Source organism: Callorhinus ursinus, unplaced genomic scaffold (assembly GCF_003265705.2).
Source record: "Callorhinus ursinus isolate GAN/ISIS: 27379988/994484 unplaced genomic scaffold, GSC_fseal_2.0 scaffold52, whole genome shotgun sequence".
In the NCBI taxonomy this organism is placed as follows: domain Eukaryota; kingdom Metazoa; phylum Chordata; class Mammalia; order Carnivora; family Otariidae; genus Callorhinus; species Callorhinus ursinus.
The window spans coordinates 6569751-6586875 of NW_027397114.1; positions in this window are offsets into that span (position 1 = coordinate 6569751).

Consider the following 17125-nt stretch of genomic DNA (forward strand, 5'->3'; position numbering starts at 1 on the left):
CCCGAAGTGTGAACTTTTCTTCTTTCATTTGCCTTTTTCTTCAGCGTTTGTTCTCCCAACGTGATGCCCTTTGATCTCCTGGACAAGAGAGACAAGAAAGAGAGATTTTAAAAAACCCTGAAGTTCTTCTTACTTTTAAGTTAGTTGCTTTGTTATGAACGTTCCTTGCACCCATACCCCTGAGCTGCTGGAAGGGAGCTGGGAAGGAGAGGCTCAGATGACTGAGATGGGGGCCGGGGGTGGGGGGTGGCCGGTCCGGATGAGCCGGAGAGGAAGACTGAGGATTTCAGGACGCGTCCAGGATACCTGGGTTCAGCTCCTTCAAACCCTGCCTATCACAGCCAGTGGCCTTGGGCAAGTTGTCTAATTCCCTGTGACCAGTTTCATTACCTACAAAATGAGGATCGTAATAGTACCTATTTTCATAGGGTTGATGTTGGGATTAAATTAGTTAAAATGTGTAAAATACTTGGAACAGTCCCTAATAAATAAATGTGTGCTATAATCATAATTCTCATTACTAAGAGGAACATATCCTCTCCCACTTCTTTGGTCTCTAATCTATTCCAGGGCACATCTGGACCTTTTGGCACGCACACACACTCTTACTTCTCACACTCATAGCTTGTTTGATCCCTGATAAACATATGGGACTAGTGGCAGGTTATGGGGCTACAGAAGGGATTCCCTTCTTTGAGGCTGAGAACAGGTCCGATGGGTCTGGCTGAGACCCTGTCATCTCCTTCAGGTCTCAGTGCACTGACCGGTGGAGGGGGAGAGTGACCTGGGCCTCCCACACTTTCCTCCCTTCTCCATTATGGGAGGATGGACAGGAAGGTTTGAAGGCAGAGTTCCTGACTTAGAGTGGTGGAGGGCAAGGGTTCTAAAGTGTAACTGGGTTTTCAGTGTGGTCCCCTTCTTATTGGCTGGCTGAGCTTATGCCGGTTACTCAATTTCCCTGTGCTTCCATCTCTTCAGATATAAAATGGAGGATGTTGAAGAATAAATGAGATATACTAGACCTGCTTAGAACACTGTCTCATGGTGCATTCAGTAGAGATTTTCTGTCATATATATACCTTCACATAAGACCTTTCTCTTACTTTCTTACACCGAGTTGTTCTTGGTCTTGGCATGATGGAAGCAGACATCCTCCAGCCCTGGTTCTCCTGCACTGCACCCACGGGCCCAGCTGGTCCCATAACCATGGGACTTGCTGTTACAGAATAAAATAATTCTGAGTGAAAAGATTCAGGGTAGTCCCACAGAATACTGGTACAGTGTCATGATGAGACATGCTCTTGGCAGGACGGCCTCATTGCATAAGTCTGCGAGCACATTCTCACTATTGTCCATGAGATTGGCACCCCCTGCAGTTGTACCAGATTTTTCTTTTCTTTTCTTTTTTTCTGATGATTCAGTCCTGACTCTAAGGACTCCCTTGAATGACCTCCTTTGCATGACTCAGGCACAATATTCCAGATACTTCAGCTTTTGCTGTTTCTCTGCTCTCTAAATGCTTTCCATAATCAGAGTGAGTCCTGGGTGGGACAGGAGTTGGAGATGCAAAATATTTAATGTCCATTCTTGGGAGAACAGAGAGGCTCAAAGGCTTCCTGGCGCCTGTCCACTGTTGTTCTCCTCATCAGGAAATAAATGGATCAGATACTTCAGAGAAGAAAGAATTCTGTAAGAAGTCAGGAGACCCAAGTTTACTCTATCAAGAGACTCCTGTGTGTCCTTGGGTAAGTCACCTAATCTCTCTGGGCCTGCTTTCCCAGTCTTTCATGTAGATTGAATTACCCCACTGCAGTTTGACTCATCCTTTCATCTGAGGATAGCAGAAGACATAAGTAAGAAAGAATGTTAAACTTGGTGGGGGATAGGAGGGTGGGAAGGTGGGGTGGGGGAAGCATCCTGTTGGATAGAGTCTACTGACCCAGTTAGAGCTAATTAAAATCACTCTTTCTCTTCCTACCCCCAGTCCATTTCCTCTAAGCTCTCAAAAGCACTGGCTTAAGTCCAGACAATTCTGAGTCCCGCAGCCCTTTTTGCCTGGAAGGGAACCTAGGAGGGAGGGAGCCTCACAAAGCATGTGCTCTCTGCTCCTCAGGGGCCTGAAGCTCCCTTCAGTTTACTCTGCTCTGACAGCTTTGTTTCAACCCCCAACCTTGGAGATGAGGCAGCTCAATATTTACCCAGCCAGAGAGGTTTGCCCAGAAGCCTGGCCTCCCTAGCCTGCTCCTACTGGCTCTGCTCTGACGTCCCCCCTTCCCTTCCTGGTTCATGGAGAGTTCAGCCCTAAAATGGCTAGCAGCCCCCCACCCCCAGCCCTGGCGGAGCCGCCTGTCCAGGGGATTGCTGAGGCCAGAAGGGCGGGGGAAGGGCCCCGGTCGTGGGGTCATGCCCTGGTCTCTCCCCTCTTGCTGGACCAGCAAGCAGCCAGGGCCTCCCAGAGGAGAGAGGACTCAGCAAATGATTGTCTTTTGGGGGAAGGAGTGGACAGAGATTGACTAAAATGGAACTCTTGGGTCGTGGAGATGATCCAGGACTGCAAAGGGTCACGTTATCTGCACGTTATTAGTATTATAGACTATGTTTCATCACAGAGACACTTGTAACTTTGTGATAGCTTGGACTCTTCTTCCAAAAACACTAAAAGAGCTCGTACAATAAAGAGGTGACACACAATTCCCAGCAAACATATATGAAAACAGTCTCCTGCCTCCTAACATTCTAGAATGTAAGGTCCATGAAGGCTGAGGTTTTGTCTGTTTTGTTCATTGCTCTATTTCTAGTGCCTCGAATGGTGCCTGGCACGTAGTAGATGCTCAGTAAATATTTGCCAAGGAAGTGAAGATTGAAGCAAAATGCTTCTATCTAGAAGGCGGGCACCCCAAAAATGGTGTTCTGAAAGGGTGTCAATTTCAGATGTTTGATGAGTCCAAGAGTATTATCATAATCAGTGTATCACTATGGAGGTAATGAAAGCAGGGTTAGGGATGGGAGGGGACTTGGGAGGCATTTTCTTCTCCTACGGTCCTGCGTTGAATGTGTCTATCTCCGGCAAATGACAGAGTGAGTTGACTTCATAGCTTCAGGGCGAGTCGGTTCCCAGGGCTCACCCGCAGAGGTTTTATTTGGGCTTCCTTTAGCTTAGTAAGTGTAAACTCAAGAAAAGACTCAACTTTGGAAATGTAAGGGATTTGAAGGCTCAGCTGGATTTTGTTTTTGTTTTTGTTTTTGTTTTTTAAGTATCTCTACCCCCAACATGGGGCTCGAACTCACTCACTACCCCAAGATCAAGAGCCACGCGCTCTACCAACTGAGCCAGCCAGGCACCCCCAGGGTGTTTAGATTGGTAGAAATGTTGGTACAAAAGGGACGAGCAGCCATCCTTCTGCAGAGCGACCCCGGTGAGGAGATCAGGGTGAGGCGTTGCCGTCACAGATAAGCCTTTCTTTTCCCACTCCATCTCCCAGCTCAACCCCACAGAGTCTGGGGTCATCCATACATGAATGGACCTAGGTTTCCTTTCATCTTTTCTAAAAATATTTGGGATGTCTTTCCCTTCTAGGGCCGATATGGTGAATTGGCACAGGGCAGTGCGTGGGCTTGTTGGGTCTGAAGGGGGATAGCGAGAGAAAGCATTACTTTCATGTTACATGCTTCAAAGTTACATATTTCATGGAACTTTCCGTTAAGGGAAAGCTTAACAGAACTTGGGGCAAGGATGGCCACCTGTTGGAAGGGTCGCAGAGCCCGCGGGAGGATCACCCAGTCTAGCAGGGTCAGTTGCCATCACTGGGAATTGTTGGCAATCGATGACGTCCTTTTGCTTACTCCTATCATAGACCTACACACATGGATCCTGATCACAGAAACAGGAACTGACCAGTCAGGAAAAGAGAAGGGAAAACCATCAAGGAAAAGGAAAAGTTCTCTGCACCCTCTGCTTCTCTGGGGCTAGGTTTCAAGATCGGGAGGAACAAAGCTGGGGGAAGGGAATTCCTCAGCAGCGACCCTCAGGAACGCGAAGGGCCAAGGGTCCTGGGCGTGGCTCTAACGCCTTGGGTCAGGGTTCTCTGCTTCCCCGCTTCGGACTGGCCGCAGCCCCTGCCAGGTGCTCTTGTTTTTTAGGATGGGGATTCTGAAGATGCAAAATCTGGACAATAGGCTGTTCAGGGGGAAAGTCTTCCAACTCTATGTAAGCAAACACAGGCTGGTTAGGTGGTAGAAGAGCGATCCCACGTTGTTCTTCAGCTCCAACTTCCCCACCGCCTCCAGTTTCTCCTATTTACACTCCATCAGTTTCCGGAACTCAGTGTTCAATCCCCACCTTTGGGGTTTGGCCAGAGAGATCCTACCCAGGGGGCTGAAGCTACAAAGAGCCAGTCCAGCAGGAAGGCAACACCGTCACCAGAGGTTGGGTGGGGTGGGTTTGGGGGCCGAGTGCTGAATCCAGCATGGGGTCTCTATTCAGCAATTCAAATTCAGTAATTTAGGTGCATTGGAAATGGGGAATTGCAAAGATGCCTTTGAAAGGGCCCGCAGGCTTGCAGGCTCCCACCTGCGGGGCGAACATTTCAAAACCTATTGAAATCCACACCTTGATACACTCCCCGCAGTCACATGCTGGCCTCCCTCACGCATTCACAGACCTGTCTATAAACTAGCATTGTTACATGTGTTCTCGATTACAAATCCAGGACGTGGCTTTGCAGATGTGGTGGCAACAGCTGGAGAAGGCGGGCTCCCGGGGAGACAGGTATTGTTTACCTGCGTGGAAAGGTTCTCTTTCTCTCCTACACCTTGAGTTTGTATTTTGACTATAAGTGGTGCAAAGCAAGACTTCTGAGAAGTGTGAGTGGAAAACAGAAGGGTTCTCGGCATACAGGTGAAAAGGAGGAGGGCCTTTTGCTAAAAATCCCTCAATCAAATTTATCTCTCCAGAATTCCCAGAATGGAAGCGAAAAGGAAATGGGGGGAAATTAATCAACTCTTCCAGTTGTGGCTAAGGACTCAGAGGGAGACCAAAAATGAAGACAAAGCAAAACAGACTAACAAACGAAAAATCCCAAATGTGGCCAAGCTCCTACATTACCTTCATCGAATACAGAAGATCTGCGAAGCTGATTTTTTCCTTGGTTTTCATTTGGGTGTTTGGACCCACAGTTTAGTAGACTTTATCTGCATCTACCTGCCTTGACTAGGAAAAAGAAAAAGAGCTTGTGTTTATCCCTAGAATTTAATAATGAGGAACAAAGGGACGGATACAAAAATAAAAGAAAAATAGCATACAGTTAGTGTCTATTACCAACCCCAGCTTTGGGTTCTTCAACATCCTAACCGATTTGGGGGAAAAAAATCTAACTTCCAAATATGCCTTATATAAATCTAACAAAAATAATGAGTGTGGCTCCAAATCCTGCCCTTATGAAAAACTCCCTTTATTTCTCTAGAGAAAATCCCATTTTTTAAAAATTCCTCCTTTTGAACGAGAGGTTTATCTACAATAGATATGGATCTTCCTTCTGCCTCTTTATTACTTTCTAAGTCAAATGGGTAGAGGAGACTGGAAAAAATTTAAAGCAAATTTTGCTTTTTTTTCCCCTTCTTTTCCTCCAGCTTTCTTTTACACAAATCTCCCAAGGTAGGGCAGGAAATAGGATCCTAGGTTTGAATTTAATATAGTCAGTACACAAACCTCTTGCTCTTAAGTCTTCTGCATTGGCCAGGTGCTGAGCTGAGCTGAATGTCAGATTCCTCCTTTGGAAAACAAGAAAAGACCTGATTCTCTCTCTCTTTTTTTCCTCCCTAGATCTTTTAAATTTAGTTTTCAAATTTATTTTTGGTGACAAGTGTAAATGTTTGCTCAGTTGCTGAGACATAACTTAGATTCTTCTCTTAGGTCAGTCGAAGCCTGGGGGAATACTTTTCCATCCTCTCCTCTCAACCGAGGCAGGGTTTAAGATGCAGAGAATTTTCCCCGCTGTCACAGAAGGTCTGACTCAGCACCCCCAGAGTCCTTTCCCACCTCAGTCTGGAACAGGGAGCAGTTTCCTGAGTTACAGTTTCCACTCCCCAACGAGGTCTGAAGCCCTTGTTTGGGAGAAGGAGAGGCAAGTTCACAAATCCTTGATGGTTTGAATAGCAGCTGTTTCTATCCTACGTGTGCGTGGAAGGAAAAGACTCTACTCCTCTCCCAACACACACACACACACACACACACACACACACACACACACACACACACACACACACACACCCCACAACTCTGTAAGCTTAATGGAGGAGTTTTGTTGTTTAAAGGAATAGGGACAGAGGAGGAGTAAGTTACTTGTAAATCTGCTTCTAGCAACAGGGAGAGGTGTTTTCCCCTGGCTTTTGGCAGATGTGGAAAAAAGTTCCTGCCTCCAAATGAGATTCTACTCCAGCTTTCAGATCAATATTGCCCTTGGATATTTTGAGGACCAGTCAGCTGCTTCCTGGCTCATAGAGAGAACTGAGGAATCTGCTTTGCCTACCTGTCTTCTCATCCCTTCTGTCTTTCCCCGTGCCCCGCCTGGACACAGTCTACGAGCCTTTTATTTTTCTGTCAGATGGGTGAATTTCCAGACACCTATCAGTGCGGAAGCTGACAATTGCTGGGAACTTCCCTCTTTTCTCAACCCACTAGGGCCCACCTGAGATAGCCTTGGAGAATGAGGGTGGGGCAAATCAAAGCAAAAGAACAATGAAAAGCTTGGAGATGGAAAGACTGTATAGACTTTATCCTTTATACCTTCGCCTAGTCTTTACTACAACAGGCTGGCCTTGCATGCCTCTAGCAATGGGGAAATCACTATTTGTAAGGAAGATTCCTCTAATGTTGGATTGCTCTCAATGATAGGAAATATTTCTTTATATGGATTAGGAGCTCATCTCTTTGGGACTTGCACCCATCAATCTTACTTCTTTGCCACCTTTCTGGACTCAACAGAATGACTCTGAATTCCTTTTCCACATGCTACCCCTCCAAATATTTGAAAACAGCTGTCACGTGTGTCCCTAGCTCTTTCTTTCTCTAGAGTGATACACATGCCCGATTCCTTCATTTGTTTCTCCTAAGACCTGATTTCCAGATCTTTTCCCATCCTGCTCTTCTTTCCTTAGTTAATATTTCCGTAAAACGAAGCACCCAGAGTGGAACAGAAAATATAAAATGTGATCGCATCAGTTCTAAGTAGAGTGGGAATATCCTATCCCTTGGTCTGGCCACTATATTTTTGTTGATACAGGGAGCAGGGCCTGGGCAGGAAAGGCCAGTGGGGCAGGCTGGTGGCTGGTGAGAAATGAGAGGAATCCTTTATCTCTTGCCAATTGTGTTTATCTTCTTGACCTCTAGGGCTGCATCAGTCATCAAAACCATAATCCATACAAATCCCCAAGCTCTGGGAGGGTGAGCGCTGTCACTGTCAGACTGGCAGCTATTTGTGGGGAACAAACATTTGCTGAGCAGAGCCTGTGTAATTTGTGAGAAGGGAAAGGAGCCTTAGAGTAGAGAAACAATGTGGACAAGTGAGAAGGAGAGGCCGTATTATCTCAGGGGCAGGAAGTGCTGATGACCTGGGCTAAGCCAGCTACTCTTCCTTATCATTGCTGTCCAGGTAACTCTATTTCTTTCAGAGTGCTTCACCCTGACCTCCCTTCTCGAGGGCAGCAGTTATGGTTTTTTGTTATCGTTGTTGTTATTGACATTTATATAGCACTTTGCTATTAGCCTTACCCCTCACCGCATCTCTGGGAGGTTAGTACGATCGTTATTCTCACCTATGGGGAGCCCGAGGTGCAGAGAAAATAAGTAATGTACCCAAGATTGTGTATCTGAAAAGCAACATATGATTTTCTTTTTCTGCCTCTAGCCCACAAGAATGTATATGTAAGTCCACATATTTGGAATATGCAATGCATTTGGGATCATGGCTCTGCCTCATCCTGCCCCAGCTGCACCCCTAGCTATCAGACCATCAGGCCTTGTTCAGGGTCTTAGGTCATTGCCTTTTTCCTTTTAGGGAACAGAAATCAAGCAGATAACCCAAATATCCAAGATCACCAGGCTCACCGAGGGAATCTCTCTCTCCGTATAACCTTTAAAGATTGAAAATTCCAGCAAATAGAATCCAAGTCAAATATTGGTTGACTCACAGAGTCCAAGAAAACTTCTAATGGTCCAGGGTTTGGTCATGATGGGAGGTTTGGCTTTAGGGACCTTCCCCTTTGAACGGTCTTCTCCAAATTTGGAAAGATGTAGACACTTCGAACATGACTGATCTTGAAGCTGAAAGATTCAGGTTTGGTATATTACAGCAAGCCTGAGGGAAATGGGAAGGGGCCTCTTAACATGAATTTGGGAAGAGTTCTCTTTGGGGCCATATTTTTCCAAATTCTTATGATGGGTATGTGGGCGCTATGACTTCCCAGGTAATGGGAGTCATGACACATGGATGGATAAGAAGAAGGGGCTTTTAGCCCTGGAGTCAGAGACAATAGCACTGCCTAGCTGCCTATTCTCAGTTTTTTAAAAAAGAGATTTATTCATTTGAGAGAGAGAACATGAGCAGGAGGGGCAGAGGGAGAGGGAGAAAGAATCTCATCTCAAGCAGACGCAGAGCCCCACACAGGGCACAGTCTCACGACCAAGAGTCCCATGCTTAGCCTAACTGACTGCACCACCCAGGCACCCCACCTACTCTCACTTGAATCAGACCTCTTCCGCCTTCCCCATTCCCTGCTGCCCCCCTCCCATCACCCAGGACTTGTTGGAGATCCCAGTCATGGTAGACATATAGGTCAGGGCTTTGAAGACTTTGAGGAATAAGCAGATCAAAAGTCCAAATCTCCAACCTCTTCCACCTGTGAGCCTCCTGGCACTGGTCTGCAGAGCCAGACACAAAGCAGATGGAAGGCAGAAAGCTGGAGGCCATGAGCAGCTTCCTCTCCTATAACTCAGCCCAGGTCCTGGGGACCTATAGAGGAGTCCTGACAATAGGATGACGGGGAAGCTGGGTGAGACAGGAAGAGGAGAGATGAGGGACGTAGAGCCAGATTAGGGGCAGTAGATCACTTGGGCCTGGCATCTACTCTCTTGCTTTATGCAAATGTTGCTCTCTCCCCCAAAGAAGCTACATTCTGGGACTGGCTTGCTATTTCTTTAAAAATACGCAGACTTTGCAGAGCTCCGAAGGGGCTCCTGATAAGGGCATCTCATCGTATCCTAGCAGCAGGGCAGTACATCAAGAACACGCAGAAACATCAAAAAACAAAAACAAAAAAACCCCACCTTCCTTGATCAGATGTTGTAAAGAATTTGCCAAGTCTGCTGATAAGGAGATCAGAGAGTGCATGTGTGAGCCCCTCAGAGAAAACCCACTTATTTTCTCCTTTCTGTTACCTCCTCTGTAGATGAGTAAGGCGTGCACAACAAGGGGGAGGTGGGTGAGCATTGGTGGTAAGGCTGCAGGGCCCAGATCACATATGGCCTCTCCTCACCAGGTGCTCCCAGTGAGCAGGATGCGGGCGGTGGATCTTGCCTTTCTTTGCTCTGCAATGCAAGCTGCAGGGACTCAGCTGCTGTCAAGGTAAAAGGCCATCACAGAACAAATACCTGAATGACAGAGACATATCTGAGAAAAAACAGATAACATTTTCAACATATTTAGAGATCCCAGCCCTCATCCGGCTACCGAATCCCTTCACCTGAGCTTTTACCAGTAAGAGGTGTCAAATAAATTCAATCGTTTATGGGAAGGCAGGAGCCAGGCATCTTCCCAGTCTTCTTTTCATGGGTCGGAGCCAGCCTGGAGACAACATGCTGAAATAATGGGTCTTGGTGATTTCGCAAGCTAGGGGACTCCAAGCGCACCATATTTCACTGACTTTGCAGAGAGTTACTCAGCCCTCTAACCAAAAGGAATATCAATTTTGGCTGAGACTCAGTAAAAATCATTAAACAGCAGCAAGAGTATGGGGGGGGGCAGTTGGAACTATTTTTTATAAGGTCCAATTAAGGCTTCATTGAGTCTGTCCACTCTTACTTTCATCCCTTCCCATCATCAGCCTTGCTTGTTAACTAAGGAAATGGAGGCCAAGGGAATTTCAATCCATTGGAGGTGATATTGGAGGAAAACGAGCCCTCTCTACACATGACACCCTTGCAGGGAAGGTCCTCATGGAAAGTCCAATACAAGCCCATCAAAATGTAAAGTAGGTAGGGTGTATTTTGAGGGGTCAAAAATCTGAAATGGGAGGGGCACCTGGGTGGCTCAGTTGTTGAGCATCTGCCTTCGGCTCAGGTCATGGTCCTGGGGTCCTGGGATCGAGCCCCACATCAGGCTCCCTGCTTGGTGGGAAGCCTGCTTCCCCCTCTCCCACTCCCCCTGCTTGTGTTCCTTCTCTTGCTATCTCTGTCTCTGTCAAATAAATAAATAAAATCTTTAAAAAATCTGAAATGTACAACAAGGAAGGCCCCAATTCCAGGTTGTTTTTTTTTTTAATATTTTGTTTATGGGGCTCCTGGGTGGCTCAGTGGGTTAAGCGTCTGCCTTCGGCTCAGGTCATGATCCCAGGGTCCTGGGATCGAGTCCCGCATTGGGCTCCCTGCCCGGCGGGAAACCTGCTTCTCCCTCTCCCACTCCCTCTGCTTGTGTTCCCTCTCTTGCTGTCTCTCTCTCTCTGTCACACAAATAAAATTTTTAAAAAAATGAAAAAAATATATTTTATTTATTTATTTGAGAGAGAGAAAGACAGCGAGAGAGAGAGCATGCATGGGCTCGATCCCAGGACCCCCAGGACCATGACCTAAGCCGAAGGCAGAAGCTTAACCGACTGAGCCACCCAGATGCCCCAATTCCAGGTTGTTATATCTGTAAATCCTCTTAAAATAGAGCAGTAACTGGAGGACAAAAAACACTTAAAAGCTTATACTGTGAATGAGGTCACCAGCTTCTGGAATGAAGAGATATGGGGTTTTAGGAGGGAGGTTCTAGAAGTGGGAAGAAGAGAAGAAAGAAGCTTGGATGTCTAAGTCTTCTGTCTGTCTCTCCCCTTTTAGAATTGTGATACATGTTCCTGACGTTCTTGGTTTTTCATATTTCCTTGAGATCCGGTTTTACCTGGTTATTTGTCCCTCCAAAACCTGACACCCTTTCTATATCGACATTTAATAAGCTCTTCCATTTGCTGAAATGATTTTTTACCCATTCTATGTCTGGAAAATCCTTCTTTTCCAAGACATAGCTCAAGTTTCACTTCCTCAAAGAAGCCTTCCCCCCATCCCTAAAGAGAGTGAATCTCTGTCCTTGTTTCCTCTGCTCCAACCTTGTTAATCCCCACTGCGGGGCTCTTACCACTCGTTTATATGTCAATTCATTTTTATATCCTTAGTACCTAGGAAAAATATACCTTGTAAGTATATATGAAATATTGAAAAGATAAATGAACAAATATAAGAATAACGATGAGACAGATCTAACAGGTGGCATAGATGGTATAATATTAATAACTGACAGATACAACAAATTTATTTAGTTTTTGGTTTTCTCTCTTCATATAAAGATTTTCGAGATTTAAATAACAGTGAGTATATTAAGGGAGGTATTTGTCTTACTAACTCATATCCATAGCATTGCATTCACTTTCAGGGACCATATTTTAAGAGCATCTTAGACTTTCTGGGTTGGAAGGGACCATAAAGACCGTCCTCCTTTTCTCTCTTTTGTTTTTGTTTAAATATTTAATTTTTAGTAATCTCTATACCCAACGTGGGACTTGAACTCACAACCCCAAGATCAAGAGTTTCATCTCTACCAGGCGCCCACCCCCATCTCCTTTTCATGACAAAGTTTTCATCAAACGGTTGTCCAGCCTCTGATGACAACCCACCCATTACCAAAGAGAGGGAGCTGACAACTTCCTAAGACAGTTAATTTTCTGTTCACGATACTTTGACTGCTTTTCCTTATTTAGGATGGCATTTGTTTCAATAAACTTTTACCCTTTGCTCCTAGTGCCATTTTTCAGCTACCAGAAGACAATCGTGATGTATTCCCCACCTCAGTCTTTCCCACTCCAGGTGAAACAAGCCCCTATCCTCCAGCTGTTCATTGAGTGACGTGACTGTATTGCCCAGGAAGGAACCAGAGGAATACCTTCTGAGAACACCCAGAGCAGAGTACACACTGTGCTATGTGGTGTCACCACCAGCATGGTCGATTAAGACTGTAACGTTTTCCTCATACTTCTGCTCCCATCACCCGCTTAGGGAGAACTTATTGAATATTGGCTTTTGTTTCAAGCCTTTTACATACATGGTCTCATCTAATTCGTCACAACCCAAAGAGGAAAGGGATTAATATAATTCTCATTTGGCATCCTATGGAACCCAAGACTCACAGAGGGTAAATAACTCGTCCAGGGTCACATCACAAATGCCATATTTTTGTTAATACAGCTAATGGTTATTTTTTGCTTTGTTGAATTTTTTTTTTTTTTGGCAGTCACACCAGAGTTAACTCATCTGGAAAAATCTAATTATTTTTGCATGTATGGAGGCTTGAGTGTATTTTCTCCAGCTGGGTTCATACAGTGATTTAAACATTTTTTCCAAATTTTTATTATGAAAACTTTCACAGATTAAGAAAATATTGAAAGAGCAAGTACAATGAACACTACATCTACCACCTCAATTCAGCTGTTAACATTTTGCCAGGTTGGCTTTATGTAACTCTTTATTTATGCATCCATCCTTCCATCCGTGCATTCAAAATAGGTTGTACTTCACCCTTATATTTTTCAGTGTGCATTTCCTGAAAATAAAGACACTGTTCTATATAACCACAGGAACGTTATCATACCTAAAAAATAAACAATAACATTCAGTGCATGTCAAATTTTTCTAACTTCCCCAATGCCTTAAAAAAATTGTGGTAAAGTACACATAAAATCTACCATCTTAATCATTTTGAAGTGTACGGTTCACTAACGTTAAGTACTTTCACATATGCAACCAACTCCAGAATTCTTTTCATCTTGAAAAACTGAAACTCTATACCTATTAAACAACCTCTTTCCATTCCCTCCTGTCCCCAGCCCCTGACAACCACATTCTGTCTCTGTGGATTTGACTACTCTGTGTACCTCATATAAGTGGAATCATACGGTATTTGTCTTTTTATGATTGGCTCATTTCACTTAGCAAATGAACTCAAGGTTTATCCATGTTGCAGCATGGGAAATGTAAAATTTCCTTCCTTTTTAAGGCTGGGTAATAGTCCATTGTACATCTATGCTACATTTTGTTTATCCATCAATTTGTTGAGGAACACCTGGGTTGCTTCCATTTTTAGGCTGTCACGAATAGTGCTGCTATGAAGAAATATCTCTTTGAGACCCTACTTTCAATTCTTTTGGGCATATACCCAGAAGTGGAATTGCTGGATTATATGAGAACTTTATTTTTTAAAAAGAATTACTTATTTATTTGAGAGAGAGACAGGGAGAGCACAGAGGCAGAGGGAGAGGGAGAAGCAGGGCTCGATCCCAGGACCCTGAGATCATGACTAAGCTGAAGGCAGACGCTTAACTGACTGAGCCCTGAGCTGCCCAGGTGCCCTCATTATGGTTTTGATTTATATTTCCCTAATGATTAGTGATGTTAAGCATCTTTTCATGTACTCATTGGTCATTTGTATATGTTCTCTGGGGAAATGTCTATTCAAGTCCTTTGGCCATTTTTAATAGGGTTGTTTGTTTTCTGTTGTTGAGTTGTAGGAGGTCTTTACATATTCTGGATATGTAACTCCTTATCAGATATATGATTTGTGAGTCTTTTCTTCCATTCCATGGGTTGCCTTTTCCCTCTTGCTGATTGCGTCCTTCGATGCAGCAGTGACCTTTTTGAATTCAAAATAGCTTACCTCTATCTCTATTAAACTTCATGGCTTTTCAGGCGTGTTTTCATCCTCACCTAGAATGCCCTCCTTACTTTCCTTTGTCTGGATGACTCCCCTGCATCCTCTTAAACTCAGTCCAGTTGTCACTTCCTCCACTCTGTGGGAGGTAGGAGGCTTTCCCCTGTATTCTTATTCTCCGCATGTGCCTCTTCTACGGCCTTTGGTGCAGTGCACTCTAATCCTCTGATGACCTTGAAGGCAGAGATCATTTTGTTAGTCCTGGTTTTCCCAGTGCCAACTACAGTGTCCAGCTCCCCGATGCCTACTGAACTAACAAATAAATGTTCAATTGAGCTGAACACACTGGAGAGATCCAGAGGAGGTTGGCCAAGAAGGAGGAGCGTGATGATGATTATAAAGCATGTGTATAATGTTTTAATGTAGGCGTGTATTACCTCATTCCTCCCCGCCCGGCTTTACTGAGGTATGATTGACAAATATAAATTATATGGGGGCGCCTGGGCGGCTCAGTCAGTTAAGCGTCTGCCTTTGGCTCAGATCATGATCCCAGGGTCCTGGGATCCAGCCCTACATCCCCACTGAGCGGAGAGCCTTCTTCTCCCTCTCCCTCTGCTCTCTCCAATAAACAAACAAACAAACAAACAAACAAGCAGATATCTTTAAAAAATTGCATGTACTTAGGTTGCACAACATGATTTTTTAAAGGTGTACAATGTGATGATTTACTATACATAAGCATTGTGAAATTATTGCTGCAGTCAAGTCAATGAACACATCTATCACCTCCCACAGTTTGTGCGTGCGTGCGCGCCTGTGTGCGTGCGCGTGCATGGTGAGAACACTCAGGATCTACTCTCTTAGCAAATTTCAAGTATACAGTACAGTATTATTAACTATAATCCCTTTGCTTATACCTTAGTTCCCCAGAACTTATTCATCTTAGATCTAAAGATTTGTACTCTTTGACCAACATCTCCCCATCTCCCCTCCCTACCAGTGCCTGACAACTTCTGCTTTACCCTTTGGTTCTATGAATTCAACTTTTTTCGATCCCACATGTAAGTGAGATCTGACAATATCTGTCTCTCTGTGTCTGGCTTACTTCACTTAGCATCATGTCCTCCAGCTTCACCCATGTGATTGCAAATGGCATTTCTTTCTTTTTTTATAGCTGAATACTACTGCAATATGTATAAAATTTTTTTAACTTACTATTTTTTAATGAAAGTACAGTTGATGTATGTACAACATTATATTAGCTCCAGGTGTAGAGCATAGTGATCTGACAGTCCTATACGTTATGCTCACCATGAAAAGTATGGTTACCATCTGTCACCATACAATGCTCGTACAATGTTATTGACCGTATTTCTTATGCTGTACTTTTCATCCCCATGACTTCTTCATTTAATAACTGGACGTTTATACCTTTTAATTCCCCTCACCTATTGTGCCCATCCTCCACCACCTTCCCTTCTGGCAACTACCAATTTCTTCTTTGTATTTATGATTCTATTTGTTTTGTTTTTTAGATTCTACATATGAGTGAAATCATATGGCACCTGTTCTTCTCTATTTCACTGAACATAATACCCTTAAGATCCATCCCTGTCGTTGCAAATGGCAAGATCTCATTCTTTTCAATGGCTGAGTAATATTCCATTGCATGGATAAACCACATCTTTATCCCGTATCTACCGATGGACACTTGAGTTGTTTCCATTTCTTGACTACTGTGAATAACGCTGCGATGAACATGGGAGTGCACATATCTCTTCAAGATACTGACTCCTGGGACATGTCCCTGCTGTCAAGTGCCCTTCAGACTTCTCTGACAGCCTGGAGTCAGAAGCTTTCAGGAGATCAGGGGCCCTGACTGCTCAGGGCAGCGCCGAGCTCCTGGGAGTAATGGGTGTGGGAAGGACATCGATGCCTGCACATTCAGGATTTAATAAACCGGACGCATATTGTGCTCGCCTTTCAGTGAACCCCGACCTCCCTTTCAAGTCCCTGGCCTCCATGTTCATTAAAAAATTTGATCACCAGTGACCTGGGCCCCGGTGCAGCTGACACTGAGTCGGTCCTTTCATTTCTGCTCCGGCCCTGACGTGCTCCAGGGATGCAAAACAGCCGGCGCTCAGCGGTGAGAAAATAACTTGCTGGAGAAATCTGTCTACAGTGAGGACTTCCGTGTGGCGCCAGGAGGTGGGAAAAGGACAGCTGGAAATGAGAGGTTTTGCCCGCTGAGCAGGAAAATACTGTTTTCATGGGCCGCCAGGACGCAGGGGTTGGGGCCAGGATGAAATCTTGAATTCTCCTCTTTCGAAGGGACGAAAAACAAGAGAGAAATAGCATCTTCTCCAGCTGCAGCCAAATTAGTTTTAGGGCCAACCTTTGGGTCAGGCAACCCCCTTTGGTCTCCCCTCCCACCTTTAAATCCTGGATGTGAGACCTATCTCCAAACAGTTTTTGAAAGGGTGATTTGGGTTATGTCCTCAACAGCTGCTGCTTCTTTTTTTTTTTTTTTTCCAAAATGTAATTTTGAGGTCTTTTTTTTTAAACAAATTCTCTCTCTTTCTTTTTTTAAAGATTTTATTTATTTATTTGAGAGAGAGAATGAGAGATAAGAGAGCATGAGAGGGAAGAGGGTCAGAGGGAGAAGCAGACTCCCTTCTGAGCAGGGAGCCTGATGTGGGACTCGATCCCGGGACTCCAGGATCATGACCGGAGCCGAAGGCAGTCGCTTAACCAACTGAGCCACCCAGGCGCCCTGTAATTTTGAGGTCTTAACTTTGAGGTTCCACTGTCTCTGAATTCTCACTCTGAACCTTCACGGAGATAAAGCCCTGGAGACTTGACACGGTTTGACATTCTGCAGGCCTTGACACTAAGCAAGGGCACGCGGTATGAGCAGTGATGCTTGGTCCAACAGGATGTGCATACTGAGGGGATTCTCCAAGGGTGGGGCTGAGACACCCCGAGTAATCCATTCTGTCTGGCCTAGGTGCCTTAGGGACAGCATTTGCGATGGGACCAGCTGGGCTCAGGGACACAACCCAAGATCGAAGAACAGGTTTTTCTTTGGCATATGACCTAGCACTTAGCAACAGCCTCAATAAATGTTTGTTGAGAGCATACAGGTGCCACACACGGCAAGAGGCGGGGCATTAACA